This window comes from Pseudophryne corroboree, chromosome 6, assembly GCF_028390025.1.
Source record: "Pseudophryne corroboree isolate aPseCor3 chromosome 6, aPseCor3.hap2, whole genome shotgun sequence".
In the NCBI taxonomy this organism is placed as follows: Eukaryota; Metazoa; Chordata; class Amphibia; order Anura; family Myobatrachidae; genus Pseudophryne; species Pseudophryne corroboree.
Window position 1 is genome coordinate 50,055,531 of NC_086449.1, and position 27,184 is coordinate 50,082,714.

General features: G+C 46.2%; 2 protein-coding genes across 2 annotated transcripts in view; one reads left to right on the top strand and one right to left on the bottom strand.

Moving 5' to 3' along the window:
• Positions 1–27,184, bottom strand: part of LOC134936070 (gastrula zinc finger protein XlCGF17.1-like) — a 392,476-nt gene that overhangs the window by 233,062 nt on the left and 132,230 nt on the right. The gene's annotated exons all lie outside the window — the stretch shown is intronic.
• LOC134936066 (zinc finger protein 84-like) overlaps positions 26,932–27,184 on the top strand; it is a 47,267-nt gene continuing 47,014 nt past the window's right edge. The window contains exon 1 of the mRNA XM_063930975.1: positions 26,932–27,080. The gene's annotated coding sequence lies outside the window, so the exon portion shown is untranslated. The remainder of the gene's footprint in view (positions 27,081–27,184) is intronic.

Sequence of the window (27,184 nt, forward strand, 5' to 3'; positions counted from 1 at the left end):
CACACCTTATTCATATACTAATAAGTAATAACTAGGTTTATGCATACAACCATTTCCTAGCTACCCCACTCTCCTATACAAAACAATTGCATGCAATACACAATACAATATTTGGTGATAACCTCGCTGAATAAGTGACCCGGGTACTCTGAAAAAACCTGAGTTGCGCAAGTTGTGGCCCATAAAGATGATAAACAACAATGTTCTGTTATATTCCAAATATATGAGAGTGTGAAAGTTCCTTTACTGAGTCTGAGGCCACTTTAGAAATTCCTGCTTAGATGTGTAACTATGTAATTCTTTATCCTGGTTACCAGTGTAGCCCAAAATAAATGACATTTCTCTGTTCTGAATGTAAAGTTACATGACTCTGTATCCAGTAAGCTGTATGTAGAGAACTGATCTATGTCATGAAGTATAAATACGCAGTATATCTCCTCCGCTGGCTTATTACAAAGAACTCTAGATCTCATAACATCCAGATGGGTAACGTGACAGTTTTTTTCATACAGACTAATTTCTGTCTTGAATATTTTCTACATTAAATTATAGCATCAGTGTCTCTTTCTCTCTGAACAGATCTACTTGCAGTCTCTGAATAGCTTGTGTAGCTAGTAATTTATACTCTAATATTCTTAGTCTTATTCGACTGCATAGACGATTTCATCTCCCTTGTGTATATATACGTATACAATTATAATCTCCATTTCTGTGACAAACCATCTAATAAAATGATATACAAGTCCTTCCATTTCTCTATTAGATGCGTATGCAAGGACAGTGTGAAGTCTCAGATATAGTGTGAAGTCTCAGAATGCTGGCTTAGTTATGACCATTTCACAAAGTATCTGGATATCGTATTACACAGTCACTAACTTTCCCCTTTACTGGATAGAGTCTCTGCAAAAATTGCAAAAATTTGCAAAAATTGTTCAATGGTCTTTGAAGACAGGCATTTTTCCTGGACCCCTAAAGGAAGCAATTGTCAGACCGCTTCTTAAAAAAACTAATTTAGATCCCGACTGCATGACCAACTACAGACCGGTATCAAACCTTCCTTTCCTATGAAAGGTTATTGAGAAAGTGGTTGCAAATCTACTGGAAACCCGCCTGACAACACATGATATTTATGATCCATTTCAATCAGGATTCAGGAGAAGACATAGCACTGAAACAGACCTGGTGTGTGTGTTAAATGATCTTCTGATGGCAAGAGACAGAGGTGACTGTTCAATATTAATCCTTCTGGATCTCTCGGCAGCATTTGATTCCGCGGACCATGGGCTTCTGATTGAGCGACTGATACATTTCTGTGGTCTGGGTGGCACAGTCCTAAGCTGGTTCAAATCATTTCTCACAGGCAGGTCACAGAGAGTATCGTCTGGGTTATACTCATCACCACCAGTGCCATTGCCATGTGGTGTCCCACAAGGTTCTATACTATCCCCCATGCTTTTTGCAGTATACATGCTCTCATTGGGCAAAATAATCAGGCACCGTGGCCTGGTCTACCACTGCTATGCAGATGATACACAACTGTACTTGTCCTTTGCTCCGGGCACTGATAACCCAATAGCAACCCTAAATGGCTGTCTAGCTGAGCTACAGGAGTGGATGAGCGCCAATTGGCTGCGACTGAACCCAGATAAAACAGAGGTCCTTATGATACGACCGCAACATCAAAGGACAAGACTGCAGCATAGCCAACCAACTGGAATTACACTTAGGGATTCAGAATTACAGACCACTGATCGGGTGCGGAATCTTGGCATTGTTCTGGATGGTTGCTTGACACTTAAACATCAGATATCAGCCACAATCAAATCCTGAGGAACAAGTCAAGCCTACAATGCAAGTGGTACCTTATTTTTATATTCCTGCCGGAGTGTGGATGGGGAAAAGTAGAGCCAGTGAGTAGGGATCTACATGTCGTACACTTCCCGCATGAAAAACAACCAGGTTTACAACTCATAATCTGGAGAAAATTAAGTTTAGTTTCTGGTACCATTGTAGGCCTCATCAGCATTTCTCTAAGATTGGATCCCCGTTTATAAGCCATCATTGGAGGATCCATATGTGTAAAGGGTAACCCTTGATCAGATTTTAGAATCGGCCAATGTTTGTGCAATGTTTTGAGCGTAAAATGCGCATAATTATCGAACTTTGTGGTAAAGACCATACGGTTATCATTAGCTGCAACCCTTGATGAGGTACCGCTAAATATATTCCTAGCTTTAAGGAGACTGTTATTGATCACTTTAGTTGAATACCCTATTTCACTAAACCGTTGCTTCATTTCTTCCAACTGTTTCTCCCTAATTATTCCATCATTGTTGATATGCATTACCCACAAAAACTGCGAGATGGGTAAATTATCCTTTAGCGAAGGGGGATGGAAGCTGCTGGTCAATAAAGTAGTGTTTCTATCAGTGGGCTTTCTGTATACAGATGTAACAAATACTCCATCTACAATGGATACCTGAACATCTAGAAAGTGAACCGAATGGTGGGAGCTTTCACAAGTGAATTTAACAGGCTATTAAGCATGTTAATATTGTTGACCATCTCTACAAAAGATTCCTGCGAGTCCTCCCAGATTAGGAAGACATCGTCAATGAATCATTTGTAGAAAGAAATTTTGGAACCGTATATGGGTAAGATATGTGTCTCCTCAAACTTGGACATATACAGATTTGCGTACGAGGGCGCCAAGTTAGAACCCATGGCTGTACCCGATAACTGGAGAAAGTACGAATCCTTATACTTGAAATGGTTATGACTCAACACGAGATTGGTCAGTTCCAAAACAAATTCAGTAGGTACATTACCCTCTGGATTTCTAGTAAGTACCTCCTTGATTGCTTCCAATCCATCACTGTGTGGTATAATTGTGTACAGTGATTGTACATCCATAGTGGCTAAAAGACACTTGCCCCTGGGGACCCCATTTAGTCCAAGTTGATTAAGAAAATCACTTGTGTCGCGTATATAACTGCGACATTTACTCACATATGGCTGAAATATAGAATCAACCCACCTAGCGATAGGTTGTAACAGTGAGCCCTCGGCTGCAATTATAGGTCGCCCGGGTGGTTTGGTCGTTGTTTTGTGTATTTTTGGAAGAGTATAGATGATAGGACATTTAGGCTCATCTATACTTAAGAATTCAAAAAGGTCCTGATCAATCCAATTACTCTCCAATCCCCTCTTAAAACTCAGATCAATGGTCTTTTTTATCACAGGTATAGGGTTAGTCATGACCCTACGGTATACATTAGTGTCGGCCAATTGGCGACATATTTCGAAATCGTAATCTGTCCAGTCCTGGACTACCACGGCTCCACCCTTGTCAGCGGGTCTTATTACAATAGAGGTATCATCTCTCAAATTTTTGAGCGCCTTTCTTTCACCAGGAGTAAGATTATCAATGAGGCGCGTTGGCTTAAAATGCTGCACATCATTATGGACCAGTCTGAGGAATGTCTTCATGCTGGGGCTGTGAGATAGTTTACACACATATATAGATAGTTTTTTATGGGATCAGAAAATACACAAATAAGTTATTTCTTCAGTTTACTCACCACATTTTGCTGGAATAATCAGCTACACAAAGTTACAAAGTTGTTTTTTTGTAGGAACAGATGTTGTGGCATTTGTATGGTAAACAGATGCACAATCCAAACATACAAAAACAAAAGAAAAAAGGCTGTTATTGTTGTTTAATAACACAATTACACAAAAAAATAAACATAAAATAAGAATGGAACAGTAATACCATTGTATAAAACATTATTACACAATAAACATGATAAGGAGAACATTAAAGATAAATTCTGTACTCAGACACTATAAAATACTCACAAAACACTAGCAACACACTCAGAACTTTACCAAGCCAGCTAAATGCCATCAGTCCAAAAAGTAAAACACGTACAGACAGATTGGGGGGGGGGGGGGGACAACATAACATAAACATACGTGAAATAATCCCACACAATTTGAGCCCTTGCGGCATGACCCCGCTAGTTAGCACTCCCGCACATAAGGCCCGTCCAACTCCTGGCTCCTCATCCGGCAATTTCTCCATGTGGGGAAGCTCTACGCGACTCCTTACAGTGATGTTATGGAGAATAGCGCACAGGACCACAATTTTACTCACCATCTCCGGCAAATACATGAGGTCACCACCAGTGCGATGGAGCACATGAAAATGCTCTTTAAGAACCCCAATCGTGCTCTCCACCAGCTGTCTAGTGGCAGTAAGCACGGAGTTAAATGCCGACTGTGGTCCTGGCCTGGGTTTGCTGTAAGGAGTCATGAGCCAGGGGTGCAAGGATAGCCACGATCTCCTGTTTTTGAATATGAGAAGAGAAAAAGGAGATACGCACAATTAAAACCGAAAAAAAATGCATGATCAAAAACACCTACAACAACACTCACCCAATAGCCGCATGTCTTGGCCTTCCATCATTCTTAATCTTTGCCATATCCCTGATTGTCGAATGACATGTGCATCATGGGAGTTCCCGGGGAGCTTAGCATTCAGGGACAGGATCTGGAGGGATGGGCCACAAACAACAATCACATTCAGAGAGTGGAACAGTTTCCTGTTCCTAAAGATTTCTTCATTATGTCTTGGTGCAACTATGGCAACATGTGTCCCATCTACAACCCCAATAACGTGTGGGAAGCGACTACCCCCTTCGTGAAATTGTCGCTTCACCACAGCCAGGGCACCAGCATCCAAAGGCATTGATATAAATTACTTTACTCGTCTGATAAATGCTTGGCTGACACGCCGCAGGACCTTACTGAACTGGCCCTGCGACATACCAACCAGGTCACCAACTACATGCTGGTATGATCCTGTGGCCAAAAAATATAACACAGCAAGGAATTGTGTCAATGCTGGTATTGCTGTAAGATACCTAATGGATCGTTCTAGATCACTCTCTATTATGGAGAGAGTGTCTAGGAGTAGATGAGGTGGCAGCCTGTATCTGCGCAATACTACATCATCAGGCATCCCAAAAAGGGTGACACAGGATCTGAAAATTGGTGGCATTGCACGCCTCCGTTGCCTTGAAGGATGAGGAGCCGGTTGGGGTGGGAGGGCTTCTGCCGGTTGGGGTGGAAGTGCTTCCACCTGTTGGGGTGGGATTGCTTCCGCACCAACATATACGGACATCACCAACTTCAAATGAAGGTAGGAAACATTAAAACACACCATCCATTAACAACACACATTGGTTAATAAACAATTATGTGTATGGCAGGTCAAACCCTTACTGCAGGAGCGTACTCAATATCTTCATGATGAAAATCCGGAACAAACAAAAAAAAAAACATTAAACCACATTTACCTACGTACCTACAACATTGCTTTCCATCAATCCCCAAAAAATTAAAGAAAGACAACCAACAAACCCAGAATATTTATAAAAAAAAACAAAACAATGGAAACGACATGTAACTTACAAACAAAACCAAAATTCCCGCAAAGGAATAACACAACAAACTGCATACTTTGGCACACCAACTTTTGACATTAAGAAAACAAAGAAAAAAAAACAACGCTAATAGGAGCAAACACACTGACACCCCTAGAACACCATCCCACCCACGGACAAACCACTTACCTCCTCTGTAAAGGAAAAAAAACTTCAAGAAAGGAAATAACAATGGCTTCTTTGCATCAATAATCCAAAATAAAAACCAAAAACAAAAATTTGCAACCTACAAGAGAGAGGAGAGGACACTGAGGATAGCAGCAAACACACCGTCACCCCTAGAACGGTAACATTGCTAATTACATGTTACACAACTATTAGATACTACATGTATACACAGAGAATAATGTAAAAAAAAAAAAAAACAGTACCACCTCCTAGATACCTTTTGCTGCTATATACTAACTTACAAAAATTCTTAAAGTTGCTTATAACACGCCGTCCGCAAAGCAACAAATTAAAATTTGCAAGCCAGAAAACGCACATTAGTATGCAATATACTGCTAAATAACTTACTCGTAAATATTCTTCCCAATACGTCCGCCTTGTCTGTATTGTCTCATATCATACACCCGCGCACACAGGCTGCATGCAAGGCCTTTAAATAGCCAGTACTGCAATTACTGGAAAAAATTGCATGATTGGCGCACCTGTGCAAATTACCGCACTGGAAAACACCCGCAGCTATAAATCGCCAGACAGCTGTGCCAACACACATACCTCCAGCAACATGGCTACACCTGAGCATATAGTTGCAGAGTTGGAGATGGTGCAGCAGCAGATTACAACATTGACATCTCGCAGAATAGCACTACGGAGTCAGATGCTACAAGCTGCCAGTGGTGATGTTGAAAGAGCAGGACCCAGTACTGGGACAACCCCATCTTCTGATACACAGGGGTATGCTGTGAGTCCCCTGCCAGACACAGATACTGAGGAAACTGAGGTAGATTCTGGAGTACTATCACAAACCCAAACGACACAACCAGCAAGTGAAGAGGGAGATGATGAGGAGGTACAGGACGATACCTCACAGGCTACAGCCAAAAAACGAAAAAGACAGCCCGCATTTTCTAAGAGGGAGCTGCGAGTTCTGGTCACACAAGCCATGGACAAAATACATAGAGGCAGCAAAAACATGGGTGCTGCAACCAAAGATCGCATCTGGAGGGACATTACAGATTCTGTAAATGAAGTCGGCTCAATTATCCGCACCCCACAGGAAGTTAGAAGACGGTAAGTGTATATTGGCACACAATTTCATGCCCAATTTCTTATAAAAAACTTACCTATATGTGATGTTGCCTATAGCAACCAAATACATAACATGTGTACAAGCAAACAAAACAGGTATTCATAACTTTTATATCCCTAACCCCTAATTCTAATCACATATGCAGTTGGGCCGACTTCAAGTCCCGCCTGAAGGGCAAGAGGTCTGCGGTGTGGAATGCCCCGAGGGCAACAGGCAGAGCCGGCCATAGGCATAGGCAGAGGCGTATCTAGCACGGGGCGAGCAGGGCACGTGCCCTGGGCGCCATGGCAGCCCCCACAGAGGGGGGCGCCACCGGCACCTGCACGGCCCACTCGCCCCATGCGTCAGGGATTCCGCCGAAGCTACCCGCGGCGCTTTCCCTGTCTCCCCGGCTGCTGTGCCTGTCACAATAGACCGCGGAGGTGCGCGCATGCGCGTGCGCGACCTCGGGGGGTGCGCGGCCCCTGAACAGTGCAGGTGAGCGGGCCGGGGTAAACTTTATACTTTCCTGCAGTGTCGGGACAGGGGAGGGAAGGGGGTGCGGGACATTGTGTGTGTGTGTTAAGTGTGTGTATGTGGGACATTGTTCTTGTGGGACAGTGTGTGTGTGTGTTAATTGTGTGTGTGGGGGACAGTGTGCGTGTGTGTTGTGTGTGGGACAGTGTGTGTGTTAATTGTGTGTGTGTGTGTGTGTGGGACAGTGTGAGTGTGTTAATTGTGTGCGTGTGGGACAGTTTGAGTGTGTGTTTATTGTGTGTGTGTGTGGGACAGTGTGCGTGTGTATTAATTGTGTGTGTGTGTGGGACAGTGTGCGTGTGTGTTAATTGTGTGTGTGTGGGACAGTGTGCGTGTGTTAATTGTGTGTGTGTGTGTGGGACTGTGTGAGTGTGTTAATTGTGTGTGTGTGGGACAGTGCGTGTTTGTTAATTGTGTGTGTGGGACAGTGTGAGTGTGTTAATTGTGTGTATGTGTGTGTGTGTGTGTGTGGGACAGTTTGAGTGTGGGTTAATTGTGTGTGCGTGGGCAGAGGCGTATCTAGCACGGGGCGAGCAGGGCACGTGCACGGGGCGCCGTGGAAGCCCCAACAGAGGGGGCACCACCGGCACGGCCTGCTCACCCCATGCGACAAGGATTCCGCCGGCGCTACCTGCGGCGCTCTCCCTGTCTCCCCGGCTGCTGTGCCTATCACACTGGACAGGCAGCGGCAGCCAGGAGCCTCCCCTCACCCCCCCTCCCTCCTCCCTGCACAGTGTACTGTACGCGATCGCGCGCGACCGCGACCTCGGAGGTGCGCGCGACCACGACCTCGGAGGTGCGCGCACGCTGCCTTAACAGGTGAGCGGGCTTTACAGTTATGTTTATATATTTTTTCTGTCGGGGGAGGGGGGTGCGGGACAGTGTGTGTGTGTTAATTGTGTGTGAGTGTGTGTTAATTGTGTGAGTGTGTGACAGTGTGAGTGTGTTAATTGTGTGAGTGTGTGACAGTGTGAGTGTGTTAATTGTGTGTGTGTGGGACAGTGTGAATGTGTGTTAATTGTGTGTGTGTGGGACAGTGTGAATGTGTGTTAATTGTGTGTGTGGGACAGTGTGAGTGTGTTAATTGTGTGTGTGTGGGACAGTGTGAGTGTGTGTTAATTGTGTGTGTGTGAATGTGTGTTAATTGTGTGGGTGTGTTAATTGTGTGTGTGTGTGGGACAGTGTGAGTGTGTGTTAATTGTGTGTGTGTGTGGGATAGTGTGCGTGTATGTTATTTGTGTGTGTGGGACAGTGTGCGTGCGAGTGTGTTAATTGTGTGTGTGTGTGGGACAGTGTGCGTATGTGTTAATTGTGTGTGTGTGTGTTAATTGTCCCGGCGGTTATTGGCGTCTGTAGTGTGCGCCCCGTCCTCCTCCGCTGCCGCTGACAGGAGCGGCGGTGTGCGGCTCTCCCCCTCCTCCGCCGGCTCCGTCCTCCCGTCGTGGCCCTGCAGTGTGTGTCGGTCTCCCCAGCAGCAGCAGCAGGTTAGTCTCTCTCTCCCCCCCCCCTCCTCCTCCTCTCTCTCTCTCTCTCTCTCCTCCTGTGGATTGAAGTTTACAAGTATCATTTTCATTTTTACAGGTACCCCTATTGGATTCTACTGGACAAGTGGACGTGATCGGCGTGGGACGTAGGTAAGTAATCTGTCTCTCATTTTTACAGGTACCCCTATTGAATTCTACTGGACAAGTGGACGTGACCAGCGTGGGATGTAGGTAAGTAATCTGTCTCTCATTTTTACAGGTACCCCTATTGGATTCTACTGGACAAGTGAACGTGACCGGCGTGGGATGTAGGTAAGTAATCTGTCTCTCATTTTTACAGATTCCCCTTCTGGATTCTACTGGACAAGTGGACGTGACCGGCGTGGGATGTAGGTAAGTAATCTGTCTCTCATTTTTACAGATTCCCCTTCTGGATTCTACTGGACAAGTGGACGTGACCGGCGTGGGATGTAGGTAAGTAATCTGTCTCTCATTTTTACAGATTCCCCTACTGGATTCTACTGGACAAGTGGACGTGACCGGCGTGGGATGTAGGTAAGTAATGTGTCTCTCATTTTTACAGCTACCCATATTGGATTCTACTGGACAAGTGGACGTGACCGGCGTGGGATATAGGTAAGTATGTGTGAGTGTGTCAGTGTGTTTTCATAAATTTTTACTGTCACGGTGTGTGAGTTGTGTTTTTATTTGGGTATTTTTTCTGTTGTAGAACTACAGGTACCGGCGGGCCCGTTATTTCCCTGCATGTTGGTACTTGAGGTTCTCCAAGTACCAGCAAGCGGGGGAGGCTTTCTGGGCCTTGTAGTTCCACAACAAAAAACAATATTCTTTTTTTACTTACATGGCTATCAGCCTCTCATCCACAGCCCACGGATGGGGGGGACAGCCTCGGGCTTCACCCCTGGCCCTTGGGTGCCTGGAGGGGGGGTAACCCCTTGATTTAAGGGGTCCCCACTCCTCCAGGGAACCCCGGCCAGTGGTGACTAGTTGGGGGGGTAATGCCACGGCTGCAGGGACCTACATAAATGTGTCCCCCGGCTGTGGCATTATGTCCCTGGCTAGTGGAGCCTGGTGCTGGTTTTAAAAATACGGGGGGACCCCTACATCTTTTGTCCCCTGTATTTTTGGAACCAGGACCAGACTAAGAGCCCGATGCTGGTTGTCTAAATACGGGGAACCCCTGTCCAATTTTTTCCCAGTATTTAAACAACAAGGACCGGCTCAAAGAGCCCGAGGCTGGTTATACTTAGGAGGGGGGACCTCACTCAGTTTTTTTTTTATTTTTTTAACCCATTCAGACCCTTCTCCATTAAGTTAATGGAAGCCCTGGACAACAAAATTGCATTCATGTCCTCCTCCCACTCCCTTCCCAGTCCCAAACACAAATTATTATTTTTTTCTATAAAAATGTACAATATATCACAAGTATGATGAGCAAGCATGCAGCGGGCATTGGCGGCTTTGGACTGAGTTGCAAATTAGTGGTGGAGGGCTGGGTCAGTTGATGGTGGGCGAGTTTGTAAGCCATTGGTGGTGGCAGCGGGCATCGGCTCAGAGGCAGTGGTGGGCATTGGCTCGGTGGCGGTAGGGGTCATCGGCAGGATTCGGCAGACATTATGGCTGTAGTGCCTCACCGCACGCCACTGACCTCACCGCACGCCACTGGTGTGTGGGACAGTATGCGTGTGTGTTAATTGTGTGTGTGGGACAGTGTGAGTGTGTGTTAATTGTGTGTGTGTGGAACAGTGTCAGTGTGTGTAAATTTTTGCAGTCCAGTGTGTGTGTGGGGGGAGAGGAAAGTATGAGAATGTGTGTGTGTAGTCTGAGTGGGTGTGTGTAGGATTTGGGGGTGGCCAGTCTGTGTGTGTGTAATCAGTGTGTGTGGGATGTACTAATGGCCATTTACCGAAGAGAGATATGTATTAAACCACGGGCACTGAGATGCCCTTCTCACTCACCATCCAGCTGGGTGGGCGAGCCGGGCGGGTGGAAAGCCAGCAGCAGGGGCAGCATGCCAGATATCAGCAGCCGAGGATGGGGGCTGTAATGCACGTGCGGAGCCCAAAGCCGGAGATCAGCAGCATGTTGACCGGCAATAAGCAGCTTCTGCTTCCGCGTTCAACATGCTGCTGATCTCCGGCTTTGGGCTACGCAGGGTTCGGGGGATGGGTGTCCTCTGCCGGTGTACTGCAGCTCCGGGGGTGCGGGCTCCGGAGGCTTTCAGCACTGTTGAATATCCAGCTGCCTCAAGTATGTACAGCCCGCACCCTCTGCTGCTGATATCCGGCATGCTGCTGCTGGCTGTCCCCCCGCCCGGCTCGGCCACACAGCTGTATGGTGAGAAGGGCATTTCAGTTCCTGAGGTTTAACACATATGCCTCAGAAAATGGCCTCTGCGGTAAACGATACTAATGCTTACCGTGACAGTAACAGCGGGGAGGAAGGCACACATCGGGATCCTGCAGCATGAAACAAGAACCCCTTCGGAGCGCAGCAGACCACACTGAAAAGGGTGCATACCCGGTGCGGTGCTCTGCATCCTGGGTGGTGCCGAAGATGTGGAGTGTCGGAGGTGGCAGAAGCGCCGCAGCTTGGGGTGAGAAACCGCTGCAGCCCTTCCGCTGCTAAACTCTGCAATTAGTCTATTAAGGGGGTGGGCTCCCCTCATCATAGTGCCCCACAGGCCATGTTAATTCTGGGGGTAGGATCCCCTAACTCTATAATGGGAATTTTGGCTCATATCATGTGCTGTAACGTGAATTTTGGCTCATACCGTGTGCTATAATGTGAATTTCGGCTCATACTATGTGGGGTAATGTGAATTTTGGCTCATTCCGTGTGCTGTAATGTGAATTTCGGCTCATACCGTGTGCTGTAATGTGAATTTCGGCTCATACTATGTGGGGTAATGTGAATTTTGGCTCATACCATGTGGAGTAATGTGAATTTTGGCTCATACCGTGTGCTATAATGTGAATTTCGGCTCATACCGTGTGCTATAATGTGAATTTTGGCTCATACCATGTGGGGTAATGTGAATTTCGGCTCATACCGTGTGGGGCAATGTGAATTTCGGCTCATACTGTGTGCTATAATGTGAATTTCGGCTCATACCGTGTGCTATAATGTGAAAGGGGCACCAGTACTAGATAGTATAAGGGGTCCTACTACACTGAAGGACACGCCCCTTTTGAGTGACCGCACCCCTTTTCCAGACCGTGCGCGCCTTCGGCGCGCGCATAATTGCTATCACTCTTTCATTCCACCTTCAAAAATTCAACTTCGACCACTGCACCTACATACACATACATACACACCCTGACATCTTTATATGCAGTGACACCGGTGGCGTCTGCACATACTTTCCTTTTGTATTTTTTTTTTTATTATTATCATTTTATTAATTTATTATTTTTATTAAAAAAAAAATTTTTTTTTGGGGGGGGGGGGGGGGGGGCGCCATTATTGATCTTGCCCTGGGCTCCAAAAACCCTAGTTACGCCTCTGGGCATAGGCAAACAAGGCAATTGCCTAGGGCATTTGATATTCTTAAGGGCATCATCAGCTTCTGCTGATTAAAATGATATGCGGCATGCCTATATTCTGTGTGTAGCATTTCATATGCAGATACAGCCACAGTCTCACACAGTATATAGGCATGCTACATACCATTTTAATCAGCAGAAGCTGCTTGTGCATCCTAGCAACATAACAATGCAAATTCGATGCATTTTCATAAAAAAAATGTGCCCGACTTTAGCACTGAAGCAAGATTTATGAGGACACATCTGTATCCAAGCAGAGGCAGAGGTCACAGTGTTAGTGGCAGTGTGAGTGCTGTGTGCATGTGAGTAGGTTGGTTGTGCAGTAGTGTTCAGAATATGTGTAAGGAGCATTATGTGTGTCATGTAAAAATGCATTAATAATGTGCAGCATATGTGTAAGGGTCACTATGTGTGCCATTATGTGTATGAGGGCATTAATAATGAGCGGCATATGTGTAACAGGGTACTACTGTATGTGTGTCATTATGTGTATAGGGGCACTAATAAAGTGCAGCAAATGTGTAGGGGGCACTATGTGTGTTATTATGTGTATAAGGGCATTAATAATATGCGGCAAATGTGTATGGGACATTACGTGTAAAAGGGCATTGATAAAGGTTGTCATAATGTGTAAGGCAAATTATGTTTATAAGGACATTAATAATGTGTCTCATATGTGTAAGGGACATTACTGTGTGGCATTATGTGTATAAGGTGCTCTACTATGTGGCGTTGCATATAGAAAGGGCACTACTGTGTCGTCTAATGTGAATAAAGAGCAATAGGGTGTGGTGTAATGTGAATAAGGAGCAATTCAGTGTGATGTAATGTGAATAAGGGGTTCTCCTGTGAGGAGTAACGTTTATAAGGTAAAGTGATACTACTGTGGGATGTAATATGAATTATGGACACTATCGCATGATCAAATGTGAATAAAGTTGCAGTACTGTGTAGCGTAATTGGAACTGGGGTTACTATTGTGTGGCCATGCCCCTTACCAGCAAAAACACACCCCTTTTTGGGCTGTGCGCAAAATGTGCAAACTGTTCCTATTTAAAATATAGGGGTACAAACACCAAAATAAGGACTGCTATGGGTGAGGGGTGATGGTGCTGGAAAAGAGGTGCAAGGTCAGAGGCAGAACCAGCGGTGGTGCTAGGGGGAACCAGCCAAAATCTTGCCTAGGGCATCATATTGGCTAGGGCCGGCTCTGGAAACATGGGGAGGTACCGCTGATCTTGAGGAGCTGGCGATGGACTGCGTGAGCTAAGAGGAGGCGGGTGGGGTGTCTCTTATGGACACGGACCTGCCTGAAATTGTTAATCGACATGACTTGCCAGGTAAGTTAACGCACTTTTTTTTATATAAAAAAAATTACTGTTTTTCAAGTTCCGACTTCTTCATGTTATTTGTGTCCTTTTTTCTCTCATTCTTCTATTTGCTTTTAACATAACACAGCACAGGAAGGTGAGCAGGTAGAGTCAGAGGAGGGTTATCTGGCTGAGGCTGAGGTGGGGGGACCTAGTGAGTCTGCCAGTGTGGGTCACCAGATTCCACCGGTCCAGATTCCAACTGGCCTTCCCCCCCCCCACTCGACACTCTGCTATCCCGGCCATTCTGTCTGAAATTGCCAGTTATGGTAAAAAACTGACACAATTTAAGGACAGGATGATCCGGGAGGTAAGCCAGATACCTGTCCGGCTCACTGAACACACAACCGGTGTTGGGCAAGGTGTAGCTCAACTCTGCCAAGGTCTGGCAGAGATCAGGCAGGGACAAGCCGAACTCGCCTCCTCGATCCAACAACTCGCCAGCTCTGTTGTGCAAGTGCTCCAGGCAGGGCCGGTGCTAGGATGTTCGGCGCCCCCCAGCAAACTATAAATTTGCACCCTCCCATATTCCTTTGGCGCGCGCCGGGAAAAGGGGTGTGGTCTCACAAGTAAGGGGCATGGCCACACAGTAGTACCCCCATTTAAAATTACACCACAATGTAGCACAATCTTATTTCTCTAACGTCCTAGTGGATGCTGGGGACTCCGTAAGGACCATGGGGAATTGACGGGCTCCGCAGGAGACTGGGCACTCTAAAAGGAAGATTAGGTACTATCTGGTGTGCACTGGCTCCTCCCTCTATGCCCCTCCTCCAGACCTCAGTTAGAATCTGTGCCCGGCCAGAGCTGGGTGCTCCTAGTGGGCTCTCCTGAGCTTACTAGTTAAAGAAAGTATTTATTAGGTTTTTTATTTTCAGTGAGCCTCTGCTGGCAACAGACTCACTGCTACGAGGGACTGAGGGGAGAGAAGCAAACGTACCTGTTCACAGCTAGGTTGCGCTTCTTAGGCTACTGGAGACCATTAGCTCCAGAGGGTTCGAACACAGGCGCCTGTCCTCGATCATCCGTTCCCGGAGCCGCGCCGCCGTCCCCCTCGCAGAGCCAGAAGAACTGAAGCATGAAGACGGCGAAATCGGCGGCTGAAGACTCCTATCTTCATTTTAGGTAGAGCACAGCACCGCAGCTGTGCGCCATTGCTCCCACAGCACACCACACACTCCGGTCACTGTAGGGTGCAGGGCGCTGGGGGGGGGGGGCGCCCTGGGCAGCAATTGAAATACCTTTTGGCAAAAAACTACATATATACAATCAGGCACTGTATATATGTAAATTCCCCCGCCATATTTTCTCACAGAAAGCGGGACAGAAGCCTGCCGCTGAGGGGGCAGGGCCTTCTTCCTCAGCACACCAGCACCATTTTCACTTCACAGCTCCACTGGAAGGACGCTCCCCAGGCTTTACCCTGCAGTATCCTGATACAACAAGGGTAAAAAAGAGAGGGGGGCACATAAATTTAGGCGCAAAAGTCATATAAAGCAGCTATTGGGGTAATCACTTTTTATAGTCTGTATCCCTGGGTTATATAGCGCTGTGGTGTGTGCTGGCATACTCTCTCTCTGTCTCCCCAAAAGCCTTTGTGGCGTCCTGTCCTCAGTCAGAGCATTCCCTGTGTGTGTGCGGTGTGTCGGTACGGCTGTGTCGACATGTTTGATGAGGAGAGTTACGTGGAGGTGGAGCAAGTGCAGGTTAATGTGGTGTCGCCGCCGTCGGGGCTGACACCTGATTGGATGGATATGTGGAAGGCCTTAAATGATAATGTTAACTCATTACATAAAAGGTTTGATGATGTTGCAGCCGGGGTACAGCCGGGCTCTCAACCCGGGCCTGTCCAGGCAGCTCAGAGGCCGTCAGGGTCTCATAAACGCCCACTGTCTCAGATGGTTGACACGGATGCCGACACGGAGTCAGACTCCAGTGTCGACGATGATGAGGCACAATTGCAGCCTAAAATGACCAAGGCCATCCGTTATATGATTATTGCAATGAAAGATGTTTTACACATTTCAGAGGTTAACCCTGTCCCTGACAAGAGGGTACATATGGTTGGGGAGAAAAGGCAGGCAGTGACTTTTCCCCCGTCACATGAATTAAATGAGTTATGTGAAGAAGCGTGGAGCTCCCCTGATAAGAAAATAGTGATTCCCAGAAGATTACTGCTGGCGTACCCTTTCCCGCCAACGGATAGGTTATGTTGGGAATCCCCCCATAGGGTAGACAAGGCCCTGACACGCTTATCTAAAAAGGTGGCCCTGCCGTCTCAGGATACGGCCGCCCTAAAGGAGCCTGCGGATAGGAAGCAGGAAGTTATCCTGAAGTCTGTTTATACTCAAAGAAAAAAACGAAGACTGCTTCTATAGCGCCTCAATTGCAGGAGGCTAATAATCAAATCAAATTACCCTGATACATGCGCGGCTGAAAAACACTATGTGGGTGTTTGGTTGAAGAATATAGAAACAGACAGAATCAGCTGCGCAAAGTATCAGGGAAAGGACAGTACAATTTTAGGAGAGCCGATGTATGTATATAAATTGATTTATTAATGAAAAAGCATAAATAACAGTAAAAGATGACATTAAATTGTTGGATATAAAAAAGCACACCTTGACTCAGTTTATCCGTTTAAACAGACACCAAATTGTGTCGGTTCTCTATATGGAAGTCCACAAAAGAAAATAGAGTCCAGCTGTTTATTGGAAAGCAATAGATGGTAGTAGCCGTAAGGTTACATATTGGAAGTAAATGATCAGTGCAGTAGACATCCCATAATAATTGAGGGAGCGATCCAGTGTTATTTACTGTTCAATTACCTCTCCTTAGGTGGGCTGGTCCAAAGCCGAGCGTCCTCGGCGATGTGTCCTGCAATGCCCACTATGCGAATGCCGCAGGGGAGAGGGAGCCGTGGATTCACTGTAAGGTATAAGCCGTGTGCTGGTTTACCCGGCTGACGGGGAGCCGTGTGTTGATACGGGCGGCTCGAGAATTCAGATCCGCGGCTATTCTTGGATCTCTGTGGAGATGAAGGACGGCTTGTGGGGAGAACAAACCCGCTGATGCTTTCAAATAGGATACCTCGGCAGGTGTGCAGACAGGAGGCGTGGCCTAACGCGTTTCGTCACGTGACCCGTAACTTTCTCAAAGGAATATACCAGCCTCAATCCGGATCCACTTTTAAAGCAGGATAATTAGTTAATTATGTACAGGTGTGAACATTAGATTGCTCCTAGTTGATTACATACATCGGATTGAGGCTGGTATATTCCTTTGAGAAAGTCACGGGTCACGTGACGAAACGCGTTAGACCACGCCTCCTGTCTGCACACCTGCCGAGGTATCCTATTTGAAAGCATCAGCGGGTTTGTTCTCCCCACAAGCCGTCCTTCATCTCCACAGAGATCCAAGAATAGCCGCGGATCTGAATTCTCGAGCCGCCTGTATCAACACACGGTTCCCCGTCAGCCGGGTAAACCAGCACACGGCTTATACCTTACAGTGAATCCACGGCTCCCTCTCCCCTGCGGCATTCGCATAGTGGGCATTGCAGGACACATCGCCGAGGACGCTCGGCTTTGGACCAGCCCACCTAAGGAGAGGTAATTGAACAGTAAATAACACTGGATCGCTCCCTTAATTATTATGGGATGTCTACTGCACTGATCATTTACTTCCAATATTTAACCTTACGGCTACTACCATCTATTGCTTTCCAATAAACAGCTGGACTCTATTTTCTTTTGTGGACTTCCATATAGAGAACCGACACAATTTGGTGTCTGTTTAAATGGATAAACTGAGTCAAGGTGTGCTTTTTTATATCCAACAATTTAATGTCATCTTTTACTGTTATTTATGCTTTTTCATTAATAAATCAATTTATATACATACATCGGCTCTCCTAAAATTGTACTGTCCTTTCCCTGATACTTTGCGCAGCTGATTCTGTCTGTTTCTGTTTATACTCACTCTGGTACTCTACTGAGACCAGCTATTGCTTCAGCCTGGATGTGTAGCGCTGTAGCGGCATGGACTGATACTCTTTCAGACGACATAGATACCCTCGACAGGGATACTGTCTTACTAACCCTGGGCCATATAAAAGATGTCGTCTTATATATGCGGGATGCCCAGAGGGACATTTGCATGCTAGGTTCTAGAATTAATGCAATGTCCGTTTCTGCCAGGAGGGTCTTATGAACTCGACAATGGACAGGGGATGCCGACTCTAAAAGACACATGGAGGTGTTGCCTTATAAGGGTGAGGAATTGTTTGGGGATGGTCTCTCGGACCTCGTATCCACAGCGACGGCTGGAAAGTCGACTTTCCTGCCTCAGGTTTCCTCACAGACCAAGAAAGCACCGTATTATCAAATGCAGTCCTTTCGTTCTCAGAAAAGCAAGAAGGTCAGAGGTGCATCCTTTCTTGCCAGAGGCAGGGGTAGAGGAAAGAAGCTGCACCATGCAGCCAGTTCCCAGGAACAAAAGTCCTCCCCGGCTTCCACTAAGTCCACCGCATGACGCTGGGGCTCCGCAGGCGGAGCCAGGAGCGGTGGGGGTGCGTCTCCGACATTTCAGCAACCAATGGGTTCGCTCGCGGGTGGATCCTTGGGTTATACAAATTGTATCTCAGGGATACAAGCTGGAATTTGAGGTGACGCCCCCTCACCGTTTCCTAAAATCAGCATTGCCAGCTTCCCCCCTGGAAAGGGAGGTGGTACTGGAGGCAATTCACAAGCTGTTCCTCCAGCAGGTGATAGTGAAGGTTCCCCTCCTTCAACAAGGAAGGGATTACTATTCCATTATGTTTGTGGTAGCGAAACTGGACGGTTCGGTAAAACCCATTCTGAATTTAAAATCCCTGAACATTTATCTCAAGAGATTCAAGTTCAAAATGGAATCACTCAGAGCGGTCATTGCAAGCCTGGAAGAGGGGGATTTTATGGTATTCCTGGACATCAAGGATGCGTACTTGCATGTCCCCATTTATCCACCGCACCAGGAGTACCTCAGGTTTGTGGTACAGGACTGTCATTACCAATTCCAGACGTTGCCGTTTGGTCTGTCCACGGCACCGAGGGTATTTACCAAGGTAATGGCGGAAATGATGGTACTCCTTCGGAAGCGAGGAGTTACTGTTATCCCATACTTGGACGATCTCCTTATAAAGGCGAGGTCCAGGGAGCAGTTGTTGGTCAGCGTAGCACACTCTCGGGAAGTGTTGCAACAGCACGGCTGGATTCTGAATATTCCAAAGTCGCAGCTGATTCCTATGACGCGTCTGCCCTTCCTGGGCATGATTCTGGACACAGACAAGAAGAAGGTGTTTCTCCCGGAGGAGAGGGCTCAGGAGCTCATGACTCTGGTCAGGGACCTCCTCAAACCAAAGCAGGTGTCGGTGCATCACTGCACGCGAGTCCTGGGAAAGATGGTAGCCTCATACGAAGCCATTCTCTTCGGCAGGTTCCATGCGAGAATCTTTCAGTGGGATCTGTTGGACAAGTGGTCCGGATCGCATCTTCAGATGCATCGGCTGATCGCCCTTTCCCCGAGGGCCAGGGTGTCTCTTCTGTGGTGGCTGCAGAGTGCCCACCTTCTCGAGGGCCGCAGGTTCGGCATACTGGACTGGGTCCTGTTGACCATGGATGCAAGCCTCTGAGGGTGGGGGCAGTCACTCAGGGAAGAAACTTCCAAGGGTTGTGGTCAAGTCAGGAGACTTGTCTGCACATAAACATACTGGAACTAAGGGCCATATACAACGCCCTGAGTCAAGGGGAGCCCCTGCTTCGAGACCAACCAGTGCTGATTCAGTCAGACAACATCACGGCGGTCGCCCATGTAAACCGCCAAGGAGGCACAAGAAGCAGGGTGGCAATGGCAGAAGCCACAAGGATTCTTTGTTGGGCATAGAATCACGTGCAAGCACTGTCAGCAGTGTTCATTCCGGGAGTGGATAACTGGAAAGCAGACTTCCTCAGCAGACACGACCTCCACCCGGGAGAGTGGGGACTTCATCAAGAAGTCTTCACACAGATAACAAATCGTTGGGAATGGCCACAGGTGGACATGATGGCTTCCCGCCTCAACAAAAAGCTAAAAAGATATTGCGCCAGGTCAAGGGACCCTCAGGCGATAGCTGTGGGTGTTCCAATCGGTTTATATGTTTCCTCCTCTTCCTCTCATACCCAACGTACTGAGAATAGTAAGAAAAAGAGGAGTGAGAACAATTCTCATCGTTCTGGATTGGCCAAGAAGGACTTGGTACCCAGAACTACAAGAGATGATCACAGAGGACCCATGGCCTCTGCCTCTCAGACAGGACCTGTTGCAACAGGGCTCCTGTCTGTTCCAAGAATTACCGCGGCTGCGTTTGACGGCATGGCGGTTGAACGCCGGATCCTAGCAGAAAAGGGCATTCCGGATGAAGTTATTCCTACGCTGATAAAGGCTAGGAAGAAAGTGACAGCAAAACATTATCACCGTATATGGCGAAAATATGTTGCTTGGTGGGAGGCCAGGAAGGCCCAGACAGAGGAATTCCAGCTAGGTCGATTCCTGCACTTCCTACAGTCAGGTGTGACTATGGGCCTAAAATTAGGGTCCATAAAGGTCCAGATTTCGTCCCTATCTATTTTCTTTCAAAAAGAACTGGCTTCACTGCCTGAGGTTCAGACGTTTGTTAAGGGAGTGCTGCATATTCAACCCCCTTTTGTGCCACCACTGGCACCTTGGGATCTTAACATTGTGTTCGATTTCCTGAAATGCCACTGGTTTGAGCCACTTAAGACCGTGGAACTAAAGTATCTCACGTGGAAAGTGGTCATGCTATTGGACTTAGCTTCGGCTAGGCGTGTGTCAGAGTTGGCTGCTATGTCATGTAAAAGCCCCTATCTGATCTTCCATATGGACAGTGCAGAATTGTGGACTCACCCCCAATTTCTCCCAAAGGTGGTGTCATCTTTTCATTTAAACCAACCTATTGTGGTGCCTGCGGCTACTCGTGACTTGGAGGACTTCAAGTTGCTGGACTTAGTCCGGGCTTTGAAGATTTTTGTCACCAGAACAGCTGGAGTCAGGAAGATGGACTCTCTGTTTATCCTGTATGCATCCAACAAGCTGGGTGCTCCTGCTTCAAAGCAAACTATTGCTCGCTGGATCTGTAACACGATTCAGCAGGCTCATTCTGCGGCTGGATTGCCGCATCCAAAATCAGTGAAAGCCCATTCCACGAGGAAGGTGGGCTCTTCTTGGGCGGCTGCCCAAGGGTCTCGGCTTTACAGCTTTGCCGAGTTGCTACTTGGTCGGGATCAAACACGTTTGTAAAATTCTATAAGTTTGATACCCTGGCTGAGGAGGACCTTGTGTTTGCCCATTCAGTGCTGCTGAGTCATCCGCACTCTCCCGCCCGTTTGGGAGCTTTGGAAAATCCCCATGGTCCTTACGGAGGACCCAGCATCCACTAGGATGTTAGAGAAAATAAGAATTTACTCACCGGTAATTCTATTTCTCGTAGTCTGTAGTGGATGCTGGGCGCCCGTCCCAAGTGCGGACTTTCTGCAATACATGTATATAGTTATTGCTTAATAAGGGTTATTGTTATGAGACATCTGTTGAATGAGGCTCAGTTGTTGTTCATACTGTTAACTGGGTATGGTTATCACAAGTTGTACGGTGTGATTGGTGTGGCTGGTATGAGTCTTAGCCTGGATTCCAAAATCCTTTCCTTGTAATGTTAGCTCTTCCGGGCACAGTTTCCCTAACTGAGGTCTGGAGGAGGGGCATAGAGGGAGGAGCCAGTGCACACCAGATAGTACCAAATCTTTCTTTTAGAGTGCCGAGTCTCCTGCGGAGCCCGTCTATTCCCCATGGTCCTTACGGAGTCCCCAGCATCTACTACGGACTGCAAGGAATAGAATTACCGGTGAGTAAATTCTTATTTAATCTTATACGTAATGCCCCACCCGTAGTAGTAGCATCCTTATACATAATGCCCCCCCAGTAGTAGTAGTGTCCTTATACATAATGCCCCCCCAAGTAGTAGTAGTGACCTTATACATAATGCCCCCCCAGTAGTAGTAGCATCCTTATACATAATGCCCCCCCCAGTAGTAGTAGTGTCCTTATACATAATGCCCCCCCAGTAGTAGTAGCATCCTTATACATAATGCCCCCCCAGTAGTAGTAGCATCCTTATACATAACGCCCCCCGTAGTAGTAGTGTCCTTATACATAATGCCCCCCTGTCATAGTAGTGTCCTTATATATAATTCCCCCCTGTAGTAGTAGTAGTGTCCTTATACATAATGCCCCCCCAGTAGTAGTAGCATCCTTATACATAATGCACCCCCAGTAGTAGTAGCGTCCTTACACGTAATGCCCCCCTGTAGTAGTAGTGTCCTTATACATAATGCCCCCCCCAGTAGTAGTAGTGTCCTTATACATAATGCCCCCCAGTAGTAGTAGCGTCCTTATAAGTAATGCCCCCCCAGTAGTAGACGCGTCCTTATACGTAATACCCCCCAGAAGTAGTAGCGTAATTATACGTAGTGCACCCCCAGTAGTAGTAGCATCCTTATACATAGTGCACCCCCAGTAGTATTAGCGTTCTTATACGTAATGCCATCCCAGTAGTAGTAGCGTCCTTATACGTAGTGCACCCCAGTAGTAGTATCGTCCTTATACGTAATGCCCCCCCAGTAGTAGTAGCAGCGTCCTTATACGTTGTGCACCCCCAGTAGTAGTAGCGTCCTTATACGTAGTGCACCCCCAGTAGTAGTATTGTCCTTATACGTAATGCCCCCCAGTAGTAGTAGTAGCAGCGTCCTTATACATAGTGCACCCCCAGTAGTAGTATCGTCCTTATATGTAGTGCACCCCAGTAGTAGTATCGTCCTAATACGTAATGCCCCCAGCCCCAGTAGTAGTAGCGTCCTTACACGTAATGGCCCCCCCAATAGTAGCGTTGTTACACATAATGCCCCCCTGTAGTATAAGCGTCCTTATACGTAATGCCCCCTTAATAGTAGCGTTGTTACACGTAATGCCCCCTGTAGTAATAGCGTCCTTATACGTAATGCCTCCCCAGTAGTGGCGTCCATAGAGCGCGCGCACAGACATACCTCACACACACAATTCACACATATATACACACACACACACACACACACACACACACACACACACCATACACACACACACCCACCATACACACACACACACACTTCTCTCTCACCCTCCACTTACCTAATCCAGTCTCCCTCTGTACAGCAGCCAGGTCCGTGTAGCCCCGCCCCCTTATGACCCGTTTAACCACGCCACTTCCCTCCCGTGTAGCTCCGCCCCCTTCTGTCCCGTACTCGGCGCTTTCACACAGATGAGATGAGGTGAGGGGAGGGAGGAGGCGTTTCATGCTGCAGGTACCCGCTGCCAGTGCCTGTCATACAGTGACAGACACAGCAGTGGCAGCAGCAGCAGCAGGGGGGTCAGGACGGCGCAGCAGGGAAGGGATGCCGAGCAGGGGGAGCGCCTATCCGTCCCAGCGCCTCCCTGCACTGCATCCCTTTGATGAGCGGGTAGCGCCTGGCCTGACTCAAGGACATCGCTGGCCGCCTTGCCCACAGTGGCAGGGAGCCAGCCACATCTGCTCCCTCCCCTCTCCCTGCCCAGGAAGAAGATCCCACTGGGCATGGCCCTCGAAGGTCACTTCGCAGACCGAGCCGTGACCAACAACATCAGGCGGGGCAAAAGAAGAGAAAGTAATGTCTCTCCAGATGCCCAGCACCCATGTTTGACATGCTGCCTTTATGTATTTTGTTTTTGGCTTGTGTGGCCAGAATGGACAACTCCCTCATGATGAAAGGGGGTTGTTGTTTTGTTTTTTGTTTTGTAGCCTGTGAGTTATTTTCCTGTACACTTGATCCATCTTCCTCATCCTAGCGTGCTGTGTATGTTTGGGTTTGTGTATTGTGGCCAGAATCTACCTCAGTTTTCAAAAAAGTATCCTCTTGCTGGGGGTTCACAACATATATTTTTGTTATGATTAAAAATTGCATTTTGCCAGTAGATGGGGGCAACACAGTACTGGGTTCTGTTATGTAAAAATCACCGCTGGCAGCTGTTTGTTGCTATGACCAATTTTATTTTCATGCTAATTTCTAGCCATGTTGGCTTTTTGAATTGCTATAATTTCTTAAGTAAAGCAAAAATTTTCAAAAAAAATGCTTGTGTGTTTTTTTTAAGGTTATGCACTATTGAAAAATGTGAACAGTAAATTGCATATTGACATTTGTGGTACAAGGGAACAATCATAGAATATTCTTAAAAACATTGTAAACTCTAATTTAGTAAATTTATGCCTTTCACAACACTTAACTGTGCCAAGAAATAAAAACAACATTTTAAATCAACTTGGGTTACTAGGGGCAACATACCATAGTATTACAAAGGGTCACATGTTCCAAGAATAAAATAAGTGTGTTATTAAGTAACATTAAGTGTAGGCTGCATTATGTGGCTCATGTTGTTTGGTATGTACAAAGGAAGATGGCAATGCAGAAAACATGGCATGTTGCCATTTAGCTGATGTAGTTTATACATCTTGATGAAGGGTACAACTTTATAAAACATGCTGTTAACATCAAAGTATTTTCAACAACAATAAAAAAAGTACATTATTTGTGAGTGTGTCAGATTTAGACATGGTAAATGATAAATTGTTATGTGTGAAAACAGTTGCTGATAACAGTCATTTGTAACTGCAGTGTTTGGTAAGTAATTGCTCAACAGGTGACTTATACCCCTTTCACACTGCACCTATAACCCGGTAAATTGCCGTTTTTTAAGCCTTCCAAAGGGGTTCTAGCTGCGATGTGAAAGTGCCACTTTGAATTTACTGGTTACAGATTACTGGTATTTTAAAATGGTTAAAAAAGAGTCCTACACGGTTTAGACCCGTTTCATTGTGCAATGTGAAAGGCTCAGAAATGGTATTTAAAAGCCACAGAAGGCGATAGGCTGTCTCCATGCGTGATGTCACCAGGCAGAAGCAGGAAATAACTGGAGGAAACACATGAGAGTGGAGAAGCGTTTTATTATACAGCATACAGTTTAAAATGGCAAATTGGAGTGATGAGGAGGTTAGGGAGCTGCTTAGGATCAGAGGGGATGAAGAAATATGTAGACAAATCACTGGGACAGTGAAGGATACAGTAATCTACATAAACATGGTAAAGATGCTTGAAGCTGCTGGGTTGCATCATACGACTAGCCAAATTATTAATAATTAATTAATTAATAATTATTAATAATGTGTGGGCCAGAAAAGTCCATTTAAAATGACAGCCACTGTTTTTTATGGGAGAAACGGGTTCAGTGTGAAAGGTACCAAAACGGTAATGAAATGGTAATATACCGGTTACAACATGCGATGTGAAGGGGGTTTAACTGCTCAGACCCATTTTAAGAACTGTTTAAAGAACCGTTTTAAAAGCAGGGTTTGCAATGTTAAAGCAGCATTAATTTGCAAATTAATTGCTAAATAGGGCAGACACACTTGTAGCAGTAGTTCACAAGGGCTGAGTAGCTGCAGACTTACTCCTCGGCTGCGTTCAGCTGGCGAACATTTGTTGTGTTACGCATTTTTGCACAAAACACGCCTACTGCCGTTTGCATACTCCCACACTAGCCACCTACTTTCATGCCCATATCGTTAGATTACGAAGCCAAGCCTCCGCACCGCCTCCGTCACACCCTCTTTTCGGTAGAGTAGTACATACTGAAAGTCAGTTAGTATTTTTGCACAAATGTCGTTACGCTGACTTTTGCGCACGCGCAATGTGGAACTCTGCGCATGGGCAGTTTGCAAATTTCCGCCGATTGCGATGCGATGAACTGCTGCAAAGAACTCGGAATGAGGGCCTATATTCCATTGGCTGTCCTTACATACGCATCTAATAGAGAAACGGAAGGACTTGTACTGTATATCATTTTATTAGATGGTTTGTCACAGAAATGGAGATTATAATTGTATACGTATATATACACAAGGGAGATGAAATCGTCTATGCAGTCGAATAAGACTAAGAATATTAGAGTATAAATTACTAGCTACACAAGCTATTCAGAGACTGCAAGTAGATCTGTTCAGAGAGAAAGAGACACTGATGCTATAATTTAATGTAGAAAATATTCAAAACAGAAATTAGTCTGTATGAAGAAAAACTGTCACGTTACCCATCTGGATGTTATGAGATGTAGAGTTCTTTGTAATAAGCCAGCGGAGGAGATATACTGTGTCTTTATACTTCATGACATAGATCAGTTCTCTACATTCAGCTTACTGGATACAGAGTAATGTAACTTTACATTCAGAACAGAGAAATGTAATTTATTTTGGGCTACACTGTTAACCAGGATAAAGAATTACATAGTTACACATCTAAGCAGGAATTTCTAAAGTGGTCTCAGACTCAGTAAAGGAACTTTCACACTCTCATATATTTGGAATATAACAGAACATTGTTGTTTATCATCTTTATGGGCCACAACTTGCGCAACTCAGGTTTTTTCAGAGTACCCGAGTCACTTATTCAGTGAGGTTATCACCAAATATTGTATTGTGTATTGCATGCAATTGTTTTGTATAGGAGAGTGGGGTAGCTAGGACATGGTTGTATGCATAAACCTAGTTATTACTTATTAGTATATGAATAAGGTGTGTAAAATAATATTACAAATATAATACTTACCAACTGTTGTTGCTGGAGGTTGATTGGAAGAGCTGGAAAGAAGAACAGGTATATGGGTAATATATATATATATATATATATATATATATATATATATATGCACATATATGTATAGATAACAAAACGTACATACAAAGTACAGATAGCAGTCAGGCATCCCAGGCAGCCTGTTATTAGAGCAATAGCTTGGGTGGAGGCACATTACTAGAATTAGTAACCTTGTCAGACATAAGGGAGGGTCACACTGTCGACCTAGTGACTGCCGACCTATAGTGGTTGACCCAAACATTGTCGACCTAGAGACACTGTCGATCCTATGATCCACACCCTTGCATTGTCCTGCAGTACTATGTCACCACTTCAGGAGCAGAAGGAGTTAATACAATCAGGAAGTGAGAGAGAGGCTCTGTGTGAGCTCAGAGTGGAGGACATGGATTAGGGGAAGGAGGGGGGAGGAGAAGTTTCCTGTGTGTGTGGAGAGAGAAGCAGGAGTGAGGACGCTGGTGCTGGGCTTGTTTTTCACTCATCAGCTGCTTGTTTTTTATTTAGAGTTAGCAACATTGGACACAACACATTTCAGTGGAGGCGGCGGGAGAGGAGGTGACGGTGACCGGCAGTGAGGTGAGCAATGTGCCTGGTGTATGAGAGACATCTGTGGGCACCATATATGGTATGAGTGACCAGCTCCCCACACATGGGACCTAGGCCCTAATTCAGACCTGATC